The sequence below is a fragment of the Schistocerca americana genome, chromosome 1, assembly GCF_021461395.2.
Source record: "Schistocerca americana isolate TAMUIC-IGC-003095 chromosome 1, iqSchAmer2.1, whole genome shotgun sequence".
Classification (NCBI taxonomy): Eukaryota; Metazoa; Arthropoda; class Insecta; order Orthoptera; family Acrididae; genus Schistocerca; species Schistocerca americana.
In genome coordinates, this window is record NC_060119.1 from 1,210,330,839 (window position 1) to 1,210,350,072 (window position 19,234).

Consider the following 19,234-nt stretch of genomic DNA (forward strand, 5'->3'; position numbering starts at 1 on the left):
CGTTTGAATTAAGTGATCTGTGGCAAGTTACTGTCTTGAGATTAAATATTTCTTCTGAGCATGACCTTCCTTTCGTAATTGTTTCTATTCTGCTTAGTAAAATCTTGGAAAATGCTTTACACGCTACTGGCAGTAAAGAGATCCCTTTGTTGTTGTTTAAGTCCTGTTTATTACCATTTTCTTGGAACTAGTGTATCAAGGCAACTTTCCATTCGTCTTTCTTCAAAGAGTAAGTTTAGCTCCTTTGCTATATATGACAACGACCACTTCAAAAGTTCAACAAAAACAGAATCTTCTCCACTAGGTTTTTTGTTTTTGAAGGTCTTAATTAGTTCTTGAATATCTTCTATACTTGGTGGAAAATCTTCTTTCAGATTTTCATTAATATCTGAGAATTCCAATTTATGACTTGATTGCGGGCACTTCAGAAGCTGATGAAAATATCTTGCTGGTATTTCTCAATTTTCAGTTTTGTTTAACCCAATTTTGTCGTTTTTATTCTTGAAACTGACATTTGGAATTTGATACCTCTTTAATATGTTCTTAAAAGTGTGATGAAAGTTACAAGCATTATTTTTACAAAATTTTGGTGTACACCCAAAAGGTTCTCCGTTTCAGAGGCTCGTTTGGTGTTTCTCATTAACCTGGCTGTTTCCTTTCTTTGTTGTTTAAGTTAATCGCAATTTTCAATTTTTCACGAGAATTTCCCTTTTTCCCAGTTTTTAGTCCTCACTGCTATGGCTTCTTCGTATATTTCATTCCACAATATTTACCTTTTGCTTTTTATTGATCCAAATACTTTCTGTGCAGCATTATTTGCTTTGCATATTTCTTGCCAGTTGTCATGTTTAGCCAATTTAATTTCGTCTAGATAGTTTTTAATTGATTCTTTTGTTATAGTAATCCTGTCTGTACTATATTTTATTAACCTTTGTGACTTTCATTGGTCTTTATTAGGTATGAGTTCGAATTTAATTTTAGCGAGGTAATGATCAGAATCAAATTCACCATTCCTTACTACTTTCACATTCATAATTTCCATTGTACTTTTTTACGAAATAGCCACATGATCTAACTGAAATTCTCCTAACATTGGGTTGGGAGATATCCACGTTTTAGATTTTCTTGGGAGTTTCCTGAAGAAGGTTGACATTAGCTTGAGGTGAGAGCGTGGACACAAGATCATTAGCCTCAGCATTTGTGTTGGTTCTTCTCTGAGCTAGGTAGTGTCCTACTACATTTCTTAATTTCTTTTCTCTGCCTGCTTGTAGCTTGAGGTCACCTAATAGTAATATGGTGTTCATCTTTGGAATTTTAGATATTTCAGTTTTTAAAAGATCCCATAATTCCTCTGTTTTTGTGGATTTTTCTTGTTGTCTTCATTTATTGGTGCATGCCAAATAACAAGTATGAATATCTTGTTTTTGCATTTAGCTGATAGGAAAGATACTATCTCTAAGGTGGATTTAAATTCTGTAACATATCCTACTATACATTTATGAACATAGAAAGTTGTACCCAATAATGGCATCTGATTCATAGTTTTGATTGCCGGTTTGCCTTTGAAAATTCTGTAGTTACAAGTATCTACTACATTTTCATCTAGGAACCTTGTTCCTTGAACTGCTAAAATTTGAATTTTGTTTTTCTCTAAAATTATTTCTAGTTCTTTCTGTGTACCGGTCTTTATTAGCGAGTTTACGTTTAAAGTGCCTAGAAACAATTTTTTTTTAAATTTTATTTTAGAAAGATTACAAGGTTACTCCGATTCTACCTTCTGACGGCAGTTATTGGGACTCCCTAGAACCCTTGGTCCCAATGCATTGTGTGACGCGATGGTGGAATTCTCTCTCGAGTTATCACCTGAGATAGTGCATTCATTTTGCGGACTTTCCATACTGCAATTGAAATTATATTACATTCAAAGTAAGGAATTGAGTACCAAGATAAGATCGGATTGTTAGCCCGAAATTTCATTTTTTTTTTTTTTTTTTTTTTTTTTTTTTTTCGTAGTTCACTTCACTACGCCCTTCCGTCCTCTCCACCGTTGGGAATTAAATCAGACTTCCACTTCCGCCTTCGACACCCTTGGCTGGGTTTCACTATATTTAATTTATAACAATTTCTTCTTTTGTTATGCAGTATCATATGGTTCAAATGGCTCTGAGCACTATGGGACTTAACATCTATGGTCATCAGTCCCCTAGAACTTAGAACTACTTAAACCTAACTAACCTAAGGACATCACACAACACCCAGCCATCACGAGGCAGAGAAAATCCCTGACCCCACCGGGAATCGAACCCGGGAACCCGGGCGTGGGAAGCGAGAACGCTACCGCACGACCACGAGATGCGGGCGGCTCACTCTATAGCTATCTTCATTATCTTTTAGGAAGCATGTCATTTGTGTATGAAATGTGTGTGTGTAGTTGTGAATTATTTTATTACAAACACTTTACATAAAAATTTAAATAACATTGCCAACACTGGTATTACATGGGACGTAAAAACTTTATCGGAAGCATCCTTTTATTGCGAGCTCAGTGGCTTATTCAGAATTGCTGTAGCTAGTTTGGAACAACACCCTAAGACCAAAAAGAAACGGCACATCACGAAGGACATATACAAATGGGGCAGAAACCGGTAGAACTGATGCTCATTTACAGACAAACAAAAGTTTACAATTGCACAAAAATCGGACGATTTATTTAGAAGAAAGAGCTTCACAAGGGTTTGGTAACCGCGAAGACAAACAGTATAAACTGTCCCCATGTGCGGACGGGCATCATGTTGCTGAAACGCAAACACAGGATGGCTTGTTATGAAGGGCAACAAAACGGGGCGTAGAATGTTGTTGACGTACGGCTGTGCTGTAAGGGTGCTACGTATGACAACCAAGGTGAACCTTGATACGAAATGAAACAGCGCCTCACACCATCATTCCTGCCGAGTCGTATGGCAGACGACAGTGAAACTGGTATCCCACTACTGTCCAGGGCATCTCCAGACACATCTTCGCTGGTCACTGGAGCTTAGTTCGGGACTCAACAGTGAAGATAATTCTACTCCATTCAATGAGATTCCAGGCCGAATATGTGTCTGGAGACGCCTTGGATAACGTTGGGTTACCAAACTGATTGTCGACCACTATACGGCCAGACAGATAGGAGTGATGTTATGTGATGCCATTTCTTTCCACAGTAGGACTTCTTTGGTTGCCATCCGTGGCCCCTTTAGTGGACAGCAGTACGTCGGCGGTATTCTACGCCCCATCCTAGGCTTGCATTTCGACAAGACAACGCACTTCCACACACAACGAGGATTTCTGCTGTCTTCGTGCTTGGTAAACCCTTCTTTGGCCAACGAGGTCGCCAGATCTCTCCCATATTGAGAACTTTTTGAGTATTATGGGCAGGGCCCTCTAACCGTCTCGTGATCGTTACGATCTAACGATCAAATTGGATATAATCTGGCACGACGTCACTCAGGAGGACATCGACAACTCTATCAATCAATGCCAAGTTGAATAACTGCTTGCGTAAGGAACAAAGGTGGTCCAATGTGTTATTTGCTTCCTCAATTTCGGAGCTCCTTCTCTTGAATAAATCAGATAGTTTTTCTGAAGTAAATATCTGTTTGTCTGCACACCTACATCTCACCTACCGATTTCTGTCCCATTCGGTTAATTGCTGCGTGGTGTGCACTTTGTTTTTCTTAGAGTGTACATGTCACCTGTTGCTTGTAATGCCACACCTCTTCCGAGACTTAATGAGTGACGTTGAAAAACATGCACCGGCCGCACACAAACGGTGTCAGAGAATTAATGTCAGCGTTAGTGATCTGGAGGAGGTCACTTTGACTGGAACCAATTACCACAATTAATAATAAATGATTGTTGCGTTCTGGCCTGACTTGTTTGTAATATTGTCAAACACGGTCGCTGTCGTTGCAAAGTGACTTCAAAAATGGTATTACAAGAGAAATACCTTATCATTTGTAGACTTTCTGACGATGATAGTGTCGTGCAAGAAGTGTATTAGTGTGTGTTCATACATTTGCCTTCAGTGATTTAGGGAAAGAACGGTGTACCTAAATTTCGGTGACCTGACGAGCATTTGAATCCACTCCTTCCTGGTAAGTAAGCGGCGCAGCCACCACTCTCGATTAGAAATTAATGACACAGTGCATTCAAGAAAAAAAAAAAAACACACAAAAGAAGATTCGACCTCCAAGAAAGCGTCCGCTTTGGGTTCTTATTTTACTCCTGAGACAGAGATTTCAGAGGAAGTGACGAACTACTCGGCCGCGTCTTCTGTGGAATTACGTCTTTGACAAATTGCTCTGTAAAGGCTCCGCAGCGGTCCATTCGCGCCTTAGATCCGGTTAGCCTTCATTTACGTAACCGGGAGCCAAAGCTGGAATACATGAATGCTTGAGTGGTTGTGTACAAGGGCGTTACACGAATCTGTCGCCGATCTTGATATACTCGAAACATCGTGTGCTTATACACAGGCCGTGGGTAAAGCTGTGATTTCGGCTGCAGATGAAGAGTGAGTGATACTTAAAGTCTGTTGCTGACGACATATGTAGTATTTTAGCCATTTATCACATTAGACAGCCAGCTCATTTTCCCCGCGCCTGACGAGACTGCGAATTAGTCATACTTGGAACTTAAAAAAGTTGGAAGAGTGTGCCAAAGACAGACAAAGACGAAGTACTAAAATTAAACTGCATTAAACCCTTGTTCACAGTACGAGCAGCCCTTAGCGGCTCGCCATCTCACAACTGTTCATGACGTCGCCTTTCCGGCTCAGATCTTTTTTAATATGTGGCTTGTAAGTACTGCATCTTTTCCAATCAGTACAAACTTTAATTTTATTAATGTACTATATACCTAATATGTTTTAGAACAGTTAGTCTAATTCTGAAGACGACGCTCATAGTAGCGTCGAAACCAGGTCAATTTTGACTTAATATTTGTGACCGAGGACTTATTTGTTCCAATATAACGTAACGACTTCACGCACATCCATGCCCGAGGCTCGATTCGAACCTGTGCCCGTAGCGGTCGCGCGAATCCAGACTGAAGCGCCTAGAACCGCTCGGTCACACCGGCCGGCTAGCCAAATGGTAAGGCGACCGTTCGCTATAAACGAGAAATCTGTTTTCGAGTCCCGGTGCTTCAGTCTGGAACCGCGTGACCGCTACGGTCGCAGGTTCGAATCCTGCCTCGGGCATGGATGTGTGTAATGTCATTAGGTTAGTTAGGTTTAAGTATTTATAAGTTCTAGGGGACTGATGACCTCAGATCTTAAGTCCCACAGTGCTCAGAGCGATTTGAACCATTTTCGATTCCCGTTCCGGCACAAATTTTCATTGTCATCATAGCATTCTACAGCCGACGATTGTCGTTATTCGCAACTGCTAATACATTTAATGCGTTTCACAGCGTCTGCAGTCGCCGCATTGCCTCTTCCTGGGGTCATGCATGCACCTCCGAAGGAACTTTGCACTGTAATGAGAATAACTCACGTGCTACAATATCGTATCTAAAAATAAAGGGCTGGTAGAGTATCTTAGCTGCCTATTGATCCGTTTTTTTATTTGTTACATGATCTCAGTTACAAAGTAAACCGGTGCTGACAGGTGTAAAGTGTAGTGAACCTTCAGTTTACTAAATCATGGTTGCAAAATAGTATCATGTTTTATTTACTAAAGAATGGAAATACTGGCAGAAATCAAGCTCGTGAAAGACAAGTTTGGGTTTAGGAGAAGGTAGGAACGTGATAAGCAATTCTAGCCCAAAGACGTATGTCAGAAAATTAACTGAAGAAAAGCTAATATACATTTATAGCATTTGTAGTTTTAGCGATGTTGGCCGGAAAATACTGACTGAATTTCTGCAGTTAGCAAGGATCAAATACAGGGAGCGACAGTTAATCCACAATTTGTCAAGAAATCAGGCGGCACGTGAAGGGGAGATGGCAAGAGAAGGCAGTAGTTAACACCGAATGAGGCGGGATAGAAGCCTATCACCATATAATTAAATACGTATACTGAATAAAAGAAAAATTTGGAAAGGTTTAACGGTGGAAATATCGATGTCGCTACGACGTATCGTATCTTACCGTTACTCATTTCTGCTGGAAACAAAATGCCAGTGAGGGAGTGGGGTAGGTTTTGGCGTCTGCAGAAAAAGGCGAATAGATGGAAGAAGATTGCTGTTAATGAAGTAAAAGATCCACGCAGTGGCCACCAAATGAAAAAGCTATTCCTTATGTTTCTGATCTAGACTGCCATGAAAATGTGGAGGAACTGTTAATCAGAACTCAGGGAGAAGTTGTAGTCTAATTCACAATCGATTTATTAATCTTAAACAAGACAAGACAACAAAAGTATTAAAGAAACATCATACAAAAAATATTTATTTAACAAAAGCCTTACCAAAATGAGATCTATGGTGGACAAAGTGATCTGCTGGGGATCGACACACGACGCTAACCAGAACACTACTCGCTCTATCTCACTTCATACACGTTAATCCAGGCTATGGCATCAAACTACGCCATCACCAAGCATCTATATTCTGCCATACAAAAAAAGGAAAAGTATGGTTCGAAAGAACAGGACGCTGAGAAATAGATATTATAGCCCTACGTCGCAGCAGCGAATACTTTACCATCCCACTGGTCAAGGCGGCACGCTACGACGCCTTCGGTGACTGAAGTCATGGACGGCGGAAATATGTTATTAAATGCACGTTTCCGAAAAATGTAAGTACGCGGTCTCGCGTTCCGTTAATTCAGAACAGAGGTACGTCCCTAAGAGCCTCTGAAACCCCGGCGGATTCCTTTGAGGGAAAGTGTAAATGAATGTTAACGAAATAACTCTTGTCCCTTCTTGTGCCCAATCTTTTCCACGTTTTTCTTTCCTCACTGGTCTTGCAGAAAGTCACCTGATTTGTAACTTTTAACATACTTTTATAGCACCACATCTCAAGCTCTTCGGTTCCCTTCTTTTCTAGTTTTCCCATAGCTGATGACTCAGTTCTATACAGTACTGCGCTCCACATGTGCGTTCTCAGAAATTTATTTCGCAAGTTATGGTTGATAGTAGTGGACTTCTCCTGACGAGGAACGCTCGTCTTACTTGTGCAAGTCTGTTCGTTGTGTCATACCAGGTTCTTCTATCACGCATTATTTTGCTTACAAGCTAACGCAATTCCTTCACTTCGTCTGCTACACAGGCGACAATTTTTAGTTTGTGTCTATCGCAAGTCACACTTCGTCCATTCCTCACTACTTTCGTTTTCTTTGGTTTATTCTCAGTCTGTATACTGTGTTCAGTAGGCTTTTATTCCACTAAACATGTCCAGTAACTTTTTGTTACTTTCACAGAGTAATTTTCCTTATATCCTTTTGCCCTATCAATCACTCTCCTAAATCTATCTTTTATGTGTGCCATTGCTGCTTCGACGCACTGACTGAATTTATACAGGGTGGTCCATTGATCGTGACCGGACCAAATATCTCACGAAATAAGCGTCAGACGAAAAAACTACAAAGAACGAAACTTGTCTAGTTTGAAGGGGAAAACCAGATGGCGCTATGGTTGGTCCGCTAGATGGCGCTGCGATAGGTCAAACGGATATCAACAGCGTTTTTTTTTAAATAGGAACCCCCATTTTTTATTACATATTCGTGTAGTACGTAAAGAAATATAAAAGATTTTGTTGGACCACTTTTTTCGCTTTGTGATAGATGGCGCTGTAACAGTCACAAACATATGGCTCAAAATTTTAGACGAACAGTTGGTAACAGGTAGGCTTTTTAAATCAAAATACAGAATGCAGGTACGTTTGACATTTTATTTCGGTTCTTCCAATGTGATACATGTATCTGTGTGAACGTATCATTACTCAGAACGCATGCTGTTACAGCGTGATTACCTGTAAATACCACATTAATGCAATAAATGCTCAAAATTATGTCCGTTAACTTCAATGCATTTGGCAATACGTGTAACGACATTCCTCTCAGCAGCGAGTAGTTCGCCTCCCGTAACGTTCGCACATGCATTGTCAATGCGCTGACGCATGCTGTCTGGTGTTGTCGGTGGATCACGATAGCAAATATCCTTCAACTTTCCACACAGAAAGAAATCCGGGGACGTCAGATCCGGTGAACGTACAGGCCATGGCATGGTGCTTCGACGACCAATCCACCTGTCATGAAATGTGCTACTCAATACCGCTTCAACCGCACGCGAGCTATGTGCCGGACATCCATCATGTTGGAAGTACATCGCCATTCTGTCATGCAGTGAAACATCTTGTTGTAACATCGGTAGAACATTACGTAGGAAATCAGCATACATTGCACCATTTAGATTGCCATCGATAAAATGGGGGCCAATTATCCTTTCTCCCATAATGCCGCACCATACATTAACCCGCCAAGGTCGCTGTTGTTCCACTTGTCGCAGCCATCGTGGATTTTCCGTTGCCCAACAGTGCAAATTATGTCGGTTTACGTTACTGCTGTTGGTGAACGACGCTTTGTCGCTAAATAGAACGCGGGCAAAAAATCTGTCATCGCCCCGTAATTTCTCTTGTGCCCAGTGGCAGAATTGTACACGACGTTCAAAATCACCTCCATGCAATTCCTGGTGCATATAAATATGGTACGGGTGTAATCGATGTTGATGTAGCATTCTCAACACCGACGTTTTTGAGATTCCCGATTCTCGCGCAATTTGTCTGCTACTGATGTGCGTATTAGCCGCGACAGGAGCTAAAACACCTACTTGTGCATCATCATTTGTTGCAGGTCGTAGTTGACGTTTCACATGTGGCTGAACACTTGGTGTTTCCTTAAATAACGTAACTATCCAGCGAACGCTCCGGATCCTTGAATGATGTCGCCCAGGATACCGAGCAGCATACACAGCACGCGCCCGTTGGGCATTTTGATCACAATAGCCATACATCAACACGATATCGACCTTTTCTGCAATTGGTAAACGGTCCACTTTAACAAGGGTAATGTATCACGAAGCAAATACCTTCCGCAACGGCGGAATGTTACGTTATACCACGTACTTATATGTTTGTGACTATTACAGCGCCATCTGTCATAAAGTGAAAAAAGTGGTCCAACTAAAACATTCATATTTCTTTACGTACTACACGAATATGTAATAAAAAATGGGGGTTCCTATTTAAAAAAACGCAGTTGATATCCGTCTGACCTATGGCAGCGCCATCTAGCGGGCCAACCATAGCGCCATCTGGTTTCCTCCTTCAAGCTAGAAGAGTTTCGTTCTTTGTAGTTTTTTCGTTTGACGCTTATTTCGTGAGATATTTGGCCCGGTTATGATGAATGGACCACCCTGTATAGCCCGTTGTTAATCTGAGCATCACTCTCTAATAGTCTTCCGCCCTTAGAAATCTCCGCTGCAACTTGTTGATATCATATACTGTGTCTTTCCCTACGAACCAACGAATTATCAAAATTTCAATAAAGGAAAATATGCTACTTTATTTAGAATGTAATTTTACAGGCGCCTGCACCGTACTCTTATGTCACAGTGACTTAATAACCCACAAATAGAAGAGGTTGTCTCATTTTGATAATGGAGCGACGTCGGACGGAGAGGTAAGAAGGTTGTGGGCCGCAGCTGATTCGCAAACATTTTTTCCCGATGGCCGAGGAGGCAGGCGGTCGCGATATCGAGCGCTACTTGTTCACTGGCGGGCACAACTCGCGCTGAATAATTCACCGGGTCAGCCCGGCTCCCAGCGGCCGGAGCTGCTGGTTCCCAGACAGCGTGGCATGAAATATTAATTCGGCCCCGACACAATATGATTGCGGAGCGTGCACGCTAAATGTCAGCTGTAAATCTGCGATCGGCCTGTCGCCGGCGCATCGCAAACTGGCTGTTAATTAATAACGCGCGGGCTTTTGTCACAACTCCAGTCTGTTCCAGGAGAGCTCAGCCGTGATGGCGACAGGCATTAAAAATCAGTATTATTCCAACTAGTGAAGACTGATGAAATGCTTAAAACACACATAGTGTTGCCAAGGGTCTGCGGACACCAATTGCTTTTCATTCCAAAGACGAGAAACTGAGAACTTACAGCACATACTGCCGTCATTATTAGCATCTGCCGTGGCAAATTTAGTCACAGATCGCTTAGATCAGCTCTCCGAAATTATTGTAAGTGAAGTACTTCTGCTCGAACAGTTTTATCAACAGAAACTACTAGCAATTAAGGGGGGAAGTATACGAAATTCCAATACTTTGGAAAAATCTTATAAAATCCGAAGTTTTCACGACAATGTAATTAAATCTGGCACAGTTGTTAACAAAAATGGTTCAAATGGCTCTGGGCACTATGGGACTTAACTTCTAGCCGGCCGGTGTGGCCGTGCGGTTCTAGGCGCTTCAGTCTGGAACCGCGTGACCGCTGCGGTCGCAGGTTCGAATCCTGCCTCGGGCATGGATGTTTGTGATGTCCTTAGGTTAGTTAGGTTTAAGTAGTTCTAAGTTCTAGGGGACTGATGACCTCAGAAGTTAAGTCCAATAGTGCTCAGAGCCATTTGAACAGTTTGAACTTAACTTCTGAGATCATCAGTCCTTTAGAACTTCGAACTACTTAAGCCTAACCAACCTAAGGACATCACACACATCCATGCCCGAAGCGGAATTCGAGCCTTCGACCGTAGCGGTCGCGCAGTTCCAGACTGTAGCGCCTAGAACCATTTGGTGGGTAACTTTACTTTACCACTCATTTTCATGTTCAGTACAAGCAAAGGATGTGGATCATGGTTCAGGCTGTTAGATTTAAACAAAGTGTTGATCTCAATATATTTATGTATATATATAATGTTAAAAATTTAATTGATATACAAAAACTACCTAGAACCGCTCGACCACCCCGGCCGGCAGTTGTTAGCAAATGTTGTATTCATACACACGTAAGTTTTATGCCTATTGAAATTATATGTTCTTAACCGGAAACAACTGAAATTTTTTTCAACAAGGAGATTGAAAATGTTACGTTTTTGAAAAATCTATCAGAATGAAAATGAATGCTTTTCAAAACTTGATATATCATTATTACAAATACCTGTGGGACAGAATTTTGATATCGTAATTTTTGGGATTTTTACGGCTCTCCAAATACCTGTGAAAAAATGCGTACCAAATTTTAGGGCTTTTCTCTTACATAAATGCTTCACTACTTTATTAAATGAAAATTCCTTACATAGAACAATTCACAATATTATTGACTAGTTGCATGCCAGATTTAAGTATCCTAATGTCAGTCGTTTGTTAGGAAAAGGCACGTAAAGTTCTCAAAATTTAAGTTACGGGAAATCTAGATTTAATATTTGACAGTGTTTGTATAAGGAATTACCCCCTGTCGGTGAACTAGTGCAAACTATATGCATCTCCTCTTCATCCTTTAGCAGTCTTTTGTTTGCTTATCCTGTTTGGTTACTGTGGTTTTGAAACTGAGTAGCAATGATATCGGCTGCAAAAATTCACATGTTACCAATTTCCTTCAGTATCGGTAGTCTGAAAGCTCCTGGATCGCCGGCCTTTGTGGCCGAGCTGTTCTAGGCGCTACAGTCTGGAACCGCGCAACCGCTACGGTCGCAGGCTCGGATCCTGCCTCGAGCATGGATGTGTGTGATGTCCTTAGGTTAGTTAGATTTGAGTAGTTCTATGTTCTAGGGGACTGATAACCTCAGCAGTTAAGTCCCATAAAAAAAAGCTCCTACTGGATGGAATCCTAGCCTCTGTTAAGATTATAACCAGCCAAAGTGTAGTAATTAAACTTTCGTAAACTTCACTCCTTTGCAACCACTTGTAAGCAAACACCATGCACCAAAGAATACAAAAACATTGGCAGTGATGCTATTTCACAGCCTGCTTGATGTACTACACAAAAATTCCCTGCATGGGAAACACAGAATAAGAAACGGGCTTGGTTCCTTGCAAGATTTTGCCAATTATTATTTTTATCGCACTTAGGAGTATAATTGGAACATAATACTCAGGAACTAAAATATGAGTACCATGTAGTAAATGAAGAGCCAATAAAAAAGTTTTCACAACTTTGGTCGCTTTCCCGCACGCCCCCCATAAAATTGCAAAACCAGGAAACAACATTACGTTTGCTTATACATTTTGCTAAGAAGAATAGAGAATGAAAGTTTTAGGTGATTCAAGGATTTTCAGGATTCGAAATTTAGTACACAGAGTTGTCATGTCTGGTACCAACAAGGGTTATGGCCTGTTTGGACATCGAATCCAACTGATCTTGGATGATCATTCCATCGTATGTCAGAACTACGCCTAAGTTCATCGCTCTTTGGGGCTGCCTATCAGTGGTGCGACAGTATCTCGGCAGCACATATTCAGATATTCTGAATGGGAGAGACATATGGAGAACATGCTGGCCATGGGAAGAGTAGCATACCGTCTGTAGAGGTAGCTCAGGACAGCGGGAGTTGGGTTATCCTGTTGAAAGATAACTTCGCTGACACCTTGATTAAGGAGGCAGCTATCGGCCATTAGGCTTCATAAAGTAAGATGTTATATAAACCAAAGTGGATAATGTTGTGCACACGACTCGCTAGGTGATGGACATGTATAATGGTGGCGATTGCCAACGTTATTTCTCCTTGGGCTCTCCACAAACGGTGCTTTGAGTGTGATGCTATGCGCAGAATCCGGACTCATCTGAAAAGATGATATTCATTTGTCCATTGTTATTGTTGGACGCGCTTCTCTGTCCTGTTGCATCAATGATCTCCCAGTAATAGTAACCACGCTGACAGACCATGGTGCTGTGGTGAAACATGCGTGTATCATTTGGGAGATACAGAGGTGAGCGAGTATGCTGGGACTTAACCCAGTTCACTGCTACTAGCACCACATCATCATAACGAGCCTGTGCGTATTGCGCCATAATCTAAGGATGAAATTAAAAATTAAAGTTGCTTTTCCAGATCTGTCAACATACGCTTCATTATAGTAATATTTAAACTGTTAAAGCTCAGGGCGATCAGATGAATATGTTTCCCTAAATATATCGTTTCAAATAAAAGGCAAGTGACGCTAAATAAAAATTGCTCAGAATGTGCAAACTTATGTCAAAATAAACTGTTAACAACTCTCAACTTGATTAGAGCAATATTTTGGTCAGAATCCACGTTTTAAGGAAAAATTGAAGGCGCTAAACATTAGGCTCAGAAATATGAAAAAACGTATGACGCCTCAGTTCGACCCTAAGTGACTCCATTAAGCTACCTCTGATAGTTTTCGAGTAATTCGCTGAAAACTATATTTGGATCAAAAACGTCCCTTTTTGTAGTAGATTAAGTATCAGTTATGATAATGCTAGTACCTTTTGATTACAACACCTGATGAAACCATTTAAATAATGAAGATATAGCAAGTTTCAAGACTTTGGTGCAAATACCAATCAACACAAGGCCTCCCAAAGATGTAGTACAGTGGTCATGTTCTACTGTCAGTTCCGTTCTAAAATTCTAGACAACAAAGTTCAAATGCAGGAGAGTTAAAAACCTTTTCTATGATTAAAGCCGACTTAACTCCAATCATACAGTTACGAAGATTCTAAATTGATTCATGACAGAGTAATGAAATGATATGTGTCAGAGAAAGTGGGCATTTAGATGCTGCTACTTGGGCACGGAGTGGATGACGCAGGTGTTCCTTTCGGCCGTCCGCTGCGCCCATATACAAAAACGGCCTGAGAGGCAGTAAGGACTTTAATACTTACCCACCTATCAATTGGTCCACGTCAGTCAAACCCTGGCTTACGCGCTGCCTCGGGTGACGTCACAGCCAGGGTGCAACTAAACGCGTGTTCGGTAGAGTAGAAAGTGAAGTCGCGAGCACTGTACACGTCCTGGATCGCTTAGATTTCGCTGAAGCAACTGTTTATATGCCGCCCGTAATGTTACCAAAACCGCGTGGCAAATGGTGACATTATTTCCCACTTTCATGGCGAGCAATTAACTTTGATTACTCAAAGTCCGGGTGAAAGGCCCTTTATTGGTAACTTTCCGTAGAGGTCGCCTCTGAACTGCTAATAGTGCTGCTTATGACAGAGACATTATTATTATTATTATTATTATTATTATTATCAGGAATATTACTATGTTGTGATCGTGAAAGTTTATGAAATATATCGATCTGTTAGAACTCAAAACTTCCGTTTATAATCATAGTTCCTGATCCTGTTGAGTAAATAGAGAGTAGAAATATTTCTTTCAGTGAACTAAAGAAGAATGTCGACTGTCAGACTGGAAACTATGGTCAAGGAGTTCTCCATCGCTTTCTGTTTGACAACAAAAGTAGTTTTCAGACTCTCGTAAAAATTTTGTAAAAAGAGACATAATGTCTAATGGGATACCGCAATCACTGGGTATACAATGTTACAGGAGTAACCGAAATTGCAGATCTTACGATGGTTCTAGAGGAACCGAACCTGATCATGTGAATAGATGTTTTTGCAATCAAGATCGATTATAAGTAACTTTGTAATCTCGTAAAAATGATGGCGCCGCCGCCCCACAGTACCTCATACCTTGTCTATCTGTCCGTGTGGATACATTCGCGTTTCCTGACCCAAACTATTTTATATGGCTGCACGATCCTGAACGACCGTGCGAACGGTATGTCCATCCCTCGGGCGCTAATCGCGTGGCGCTGTTGAAAATCTGAGTGGCGCCGATTATAGCCTTTCTGAACCCATTGATTCCATATTGTCATGGTAGTTCTCTGATCCATGCCACCGGAAACACCAATATGGAACGGTGAGCTGCAGCCTAGGTAGGCTACGAACCTGTAATTGTAGAATTTCAGCACGTCCTGAACGACCGTGCGAACGGTATGTCCATCCCTCGGGCGCTAATCGCGTGGCGCTGTTGAAAATCTGAGTGGCGCCGAGTATAGCCTTTCTGAACCCATTGATTCCATATTGTCATGGTAGTTCTCGGAATGTGGAATGGTGAACTGCAGCCTAGGTAGGCTACGAACCTGTAATTGTAGAATTTCAGCACGTCCTGAGTATGTTTTCCCTGCCCACAATAGACACAAAACCATCTTCTTACGAAGGAACAGCTTTCAATTGTAATCTCTAACTGGGAAACCAGCTGAGTTATAGAGGACGTTCCTAAACTACTTTTTTTGTAATTAATATGGTAATTAGAGAACATCAAAACAAATATATTTAGTTAAGGAAAGACAACGTCCCTGGCGGCAACATCTGATGCTAGGAACGATTTACACAGAAAGTAGTTTAGAACTCTTAAGTGCGCCAGTACCGTTCACAGGAACTGCTCGAATGCGCGACCAGTCTCCCGTACGCACGCAGTACATCTTTGGACCATTGATTGCTGTGTCCGTTTTAAGATTCCTGGCATGCCTGCAGTGGTACTTGCAGCGACAGCAACTTTAACAGTGAAGTCTTCTATGTTTCATGCACCAGCTCCTTCATGTGCAACTAGAGGAAGAAATACAGACACTTGAGGTCAGGTGACCTGGGTGGCCAAGCCACAGGGCCTCTTCGGCCGATCCATCGATTCCCGAAGGTCGCTCTCAGATGATTCCTCACATCAGAACTGAAATGGACTGGCGACCCATCATGCTGGAAAAAAAAAGTTCAAATGTGTGTGAAATCTTATGGAACCTTACTGCTAAGGTAATCAGTGCCTAAGCTTACACACTAATTAACCTAAATTATCCTAAGAACAAACACAGACACCCATGCCCGAGGGAGGACTCGAACCTCCGTCAGGACCAGCCGCACAGTCCATGACTGCAGCGCCTTAGACCGCTTTTTTTCTTTTTTTATGAAATTACAATGAAATGAACACCCTTGGCTGCTTATAGGCGTTGACATACGTCAGCGGGTACACATGAAAATGTGTGCCCCGACCGGGACGCGAACCCGGAATCTCCTGCTTACATGGCAGACACTCTATCCATCTTTTATCTTTTTTTTTTTTTTGCCCAGACAGCTTTTTTTTTGCAGACGCTCTATCCATCCTTTTTTTCCCAGTAATCCAATTTTTTAACCACTTTCATTTTTTATTTTTTATCTTTTTATTATTTTTAGGATCGTCAGGACGTGGTACACGCCGCACTAGCAGTGGGGTCTCTTCACGGCACTGCCAGTGCCCAAACCCCTCCCACCCCTTTTTTCATGTCCCCACTTGGGTCATAGCACTAAGTGTGCAGAAATCTTAACACAAAATTCCCATTGTCCGATGTAAGAAAGACAAAGAAACCTCTTCTCTGAGTAGAAACTGAACACTGATAAAACTTAACAATTCTTCTTGAATCACACAAATACTTTGGAAGTCGAACACGAGTAATTCCGAACAAAATGTTATGAAAAAAAAAAACTCTTCGTGTAACATGGAAGTTTCGGAAGCAAGGTAAAAGTAAATAATAATAAGAAACCAAGTGACTTTTAATTTTCTTCTGTTCGTTCTCGTTCAAGGTGTTGTAGTGGTTGCACACATTTAACCAACACCCATTCTTTCAAAAACGATCTTCAGCATGTTGCCGTAGTGCTTCTTGTGGTTGCGATACGTGCTGATTTTTGCATATTCACACTTCATGTAAACGCGGAATTCTATCTCGTTGTCCGACCCAAGTTTGTGGATGACATAACTAACATATTTCCCCAGTAACCAGCTAATGGCGTTGGTTTTTAATTTCGGAGAGTATGTCATGTCTGGTCTCAGGAGGAGCGATGGCGTTATATTCCGTCGAGGATCTGGTGAGAAAGGCGATTTGTTGCCTGATCCAATTCGAGTTATGCACGTTGCCACCACAGGTGAATCTGTGGATGAGTGTATCCACCAAATTGCAGTTTCCACAAAGGTGTGTCTGGTTTAAACCGATCCCATATAGTCTCTCGTTGGTGCTGATGACATTGTTAACTGTTTTGTACCATGCGGAAATAGCGTCTGTAGATAGCCCGGCATAGTTGATGTTCCGCCATACAGCTTTCCAGTCACAATTAGGGAATTTCGTGTCAATTGCGTTTCTGCCCTCATTTAACTTCCTTTCAAGTATGATGTCGCGCGCTGTAATACATGTGTTGCTTCTAATTTCGTCAGTAAGATAACTTGCTTCGAGGAAAAAGTTCCTCACATACTGCAGATGGGCATTAATCCTTCGCACATCAATCGGTGCTTGCAGGCTATGGGGTGTCACAGCCTCAAAGAGCTTTGCGGTCATACATTGTGGAAGTTCTCTGAGTATTTGGGAAGTCCAATTGAGGAACAGAGCAGACGCTTTATTGCGAATATTCACCAAACCGAGGCCGCCGCTTCTGACATCCAGTGTAACGGTAGTCGCACCCTGAATATGCCTCCTCGCCATAAATAATTGGTAACAGTGGACATGATCCCTCTCGCTATTAGTTTAGGGATTGGAAATACCTGCGCAGTGAAATACGCTTTAGACAAAACGCAGGAGTTGATGAATCTGACTTTTTGCACCAGGTCCATAGTTCAATGGATGTTCATTACAGCACCATGAACTTTCCTCCTAGTTTCCGTCCAGTTAAAAGCAGCCATCCTCATGGGACATGCCATTAAGATTATTCCCAAAGTCTTATGTTTGTTGTCTTGTTTTGTCCATGCCAGTCGGAGGTGATCTAGGCACCGTAGATTCATTATTTTACTTTTGTTTTCATTTGTTGTCGCTCCCGACGCTAGACAATACCTTTGGATTTCTCTTTCCAGTGTAACTGTCTCCTCCTTATTCCTTATTACGACGCCCACGTCATCAGCATAAGCTCGTATGACAGTTTTCTCACCATTCAATGTTATGCCTGTTAATCTTGCATGGACAGTGCGGAGGAAGGGCTCTAAAGATACGGAAAATAAAAACATAGATAAGGGACTGCCCTGTGGAACCCCTCGCCTTATCTGTATGGGTTTAGATGTTTGGCCATTGATTGCTATTTTCGCATTTATACCTGTTGCAATATTTCTTAGCATGCTGACAATCTGAGGGTGGAAAGCCATTCTTGACAGTGTCGCAAAGAGGTATCTATGACTAACGCGGTCAAAAGCTTTGTTGAAATCTATAAATATTAAAGCACATTTTCTACTTGTCACTGAGGTAATTGCAATGACGTCTCTGTATGCAGATAGACTTTCGAATATCGTTCTGGTCGGAGAACAAGATTGATGATGACTCAATATTTTGTTGGAAAAGGCAGAGAGTCTTTTGTTGATAATACTCGAAATTATTTTGTAATCAGAATTTAGTAGCGAAAGAGGCCGAAAATTGTTTAAGTTGGTTTTGCCTTTACTCTTAGGAATCAGTACTATTTTACTTTCCTTAAACTCTGCAGGGACCGTTTTTCCGTTCAGGACCTCATTTGCCATGGAAGTGATCTTGTCCCCAATTATAGACCAGTAGCGAGCATAAAACTCCACAGGGAGGCCATCAAGTCCCGGAGATTTTTTGAGAGGTGAGTTACGCACTGCCTCATGCACTTCATCTTTAGTAATAGGTGACAGGATGTCAGCGTTGTCTATTCCCGACAACTGTGGACCTAAAATAGTGAGAAAGTCCTCGAGAGCTGCATATTCCATTGTGGTAGGGGCATATAAGGTTTCATAGTACCAGTGGACTTCGTCCAGTATTTCTTTCTGGCATGTGATCCTTGTACCAGTATGCGTCTGGACTTCATCAATAAAAGTGTGACGTCTGTTTTTAGCATGCCGCACCAAGTGATACAGAGAAGCTGTTTCATCTGGTACGACAGATGTGGCTTTCGATTTAATTTTTAGTCCCTCCATCTGTTGCCGTTTAATGCTTAATAGCTTGGCTTTTATTTGAAATCATTCAGACGAATTACGTCATCATGTGCCTGTTGATATAAGTCTCTTAAAACTTTATAATAAAACTCCACTGTATTCCTCAACTCCCTGTGCCTCGCTGCACTAAACTGCATGACAACTTTCCGTAGCCTTGGTTTAGCCCTCCTAGTCCACCAGTCAATGACTGTTGGGTGCTTGTCTACTGTGCGGAGGCACATAGTCCACGCTACTCTTATTTCCTGTTCCAGTTCTTCGTCAGTTAAAACAGAGATATTTAAGTTCCATTGGCCTCTGAATCGACGGGTTGGCTGTACACTTGAATTAAAGCAAGTTAAAAGT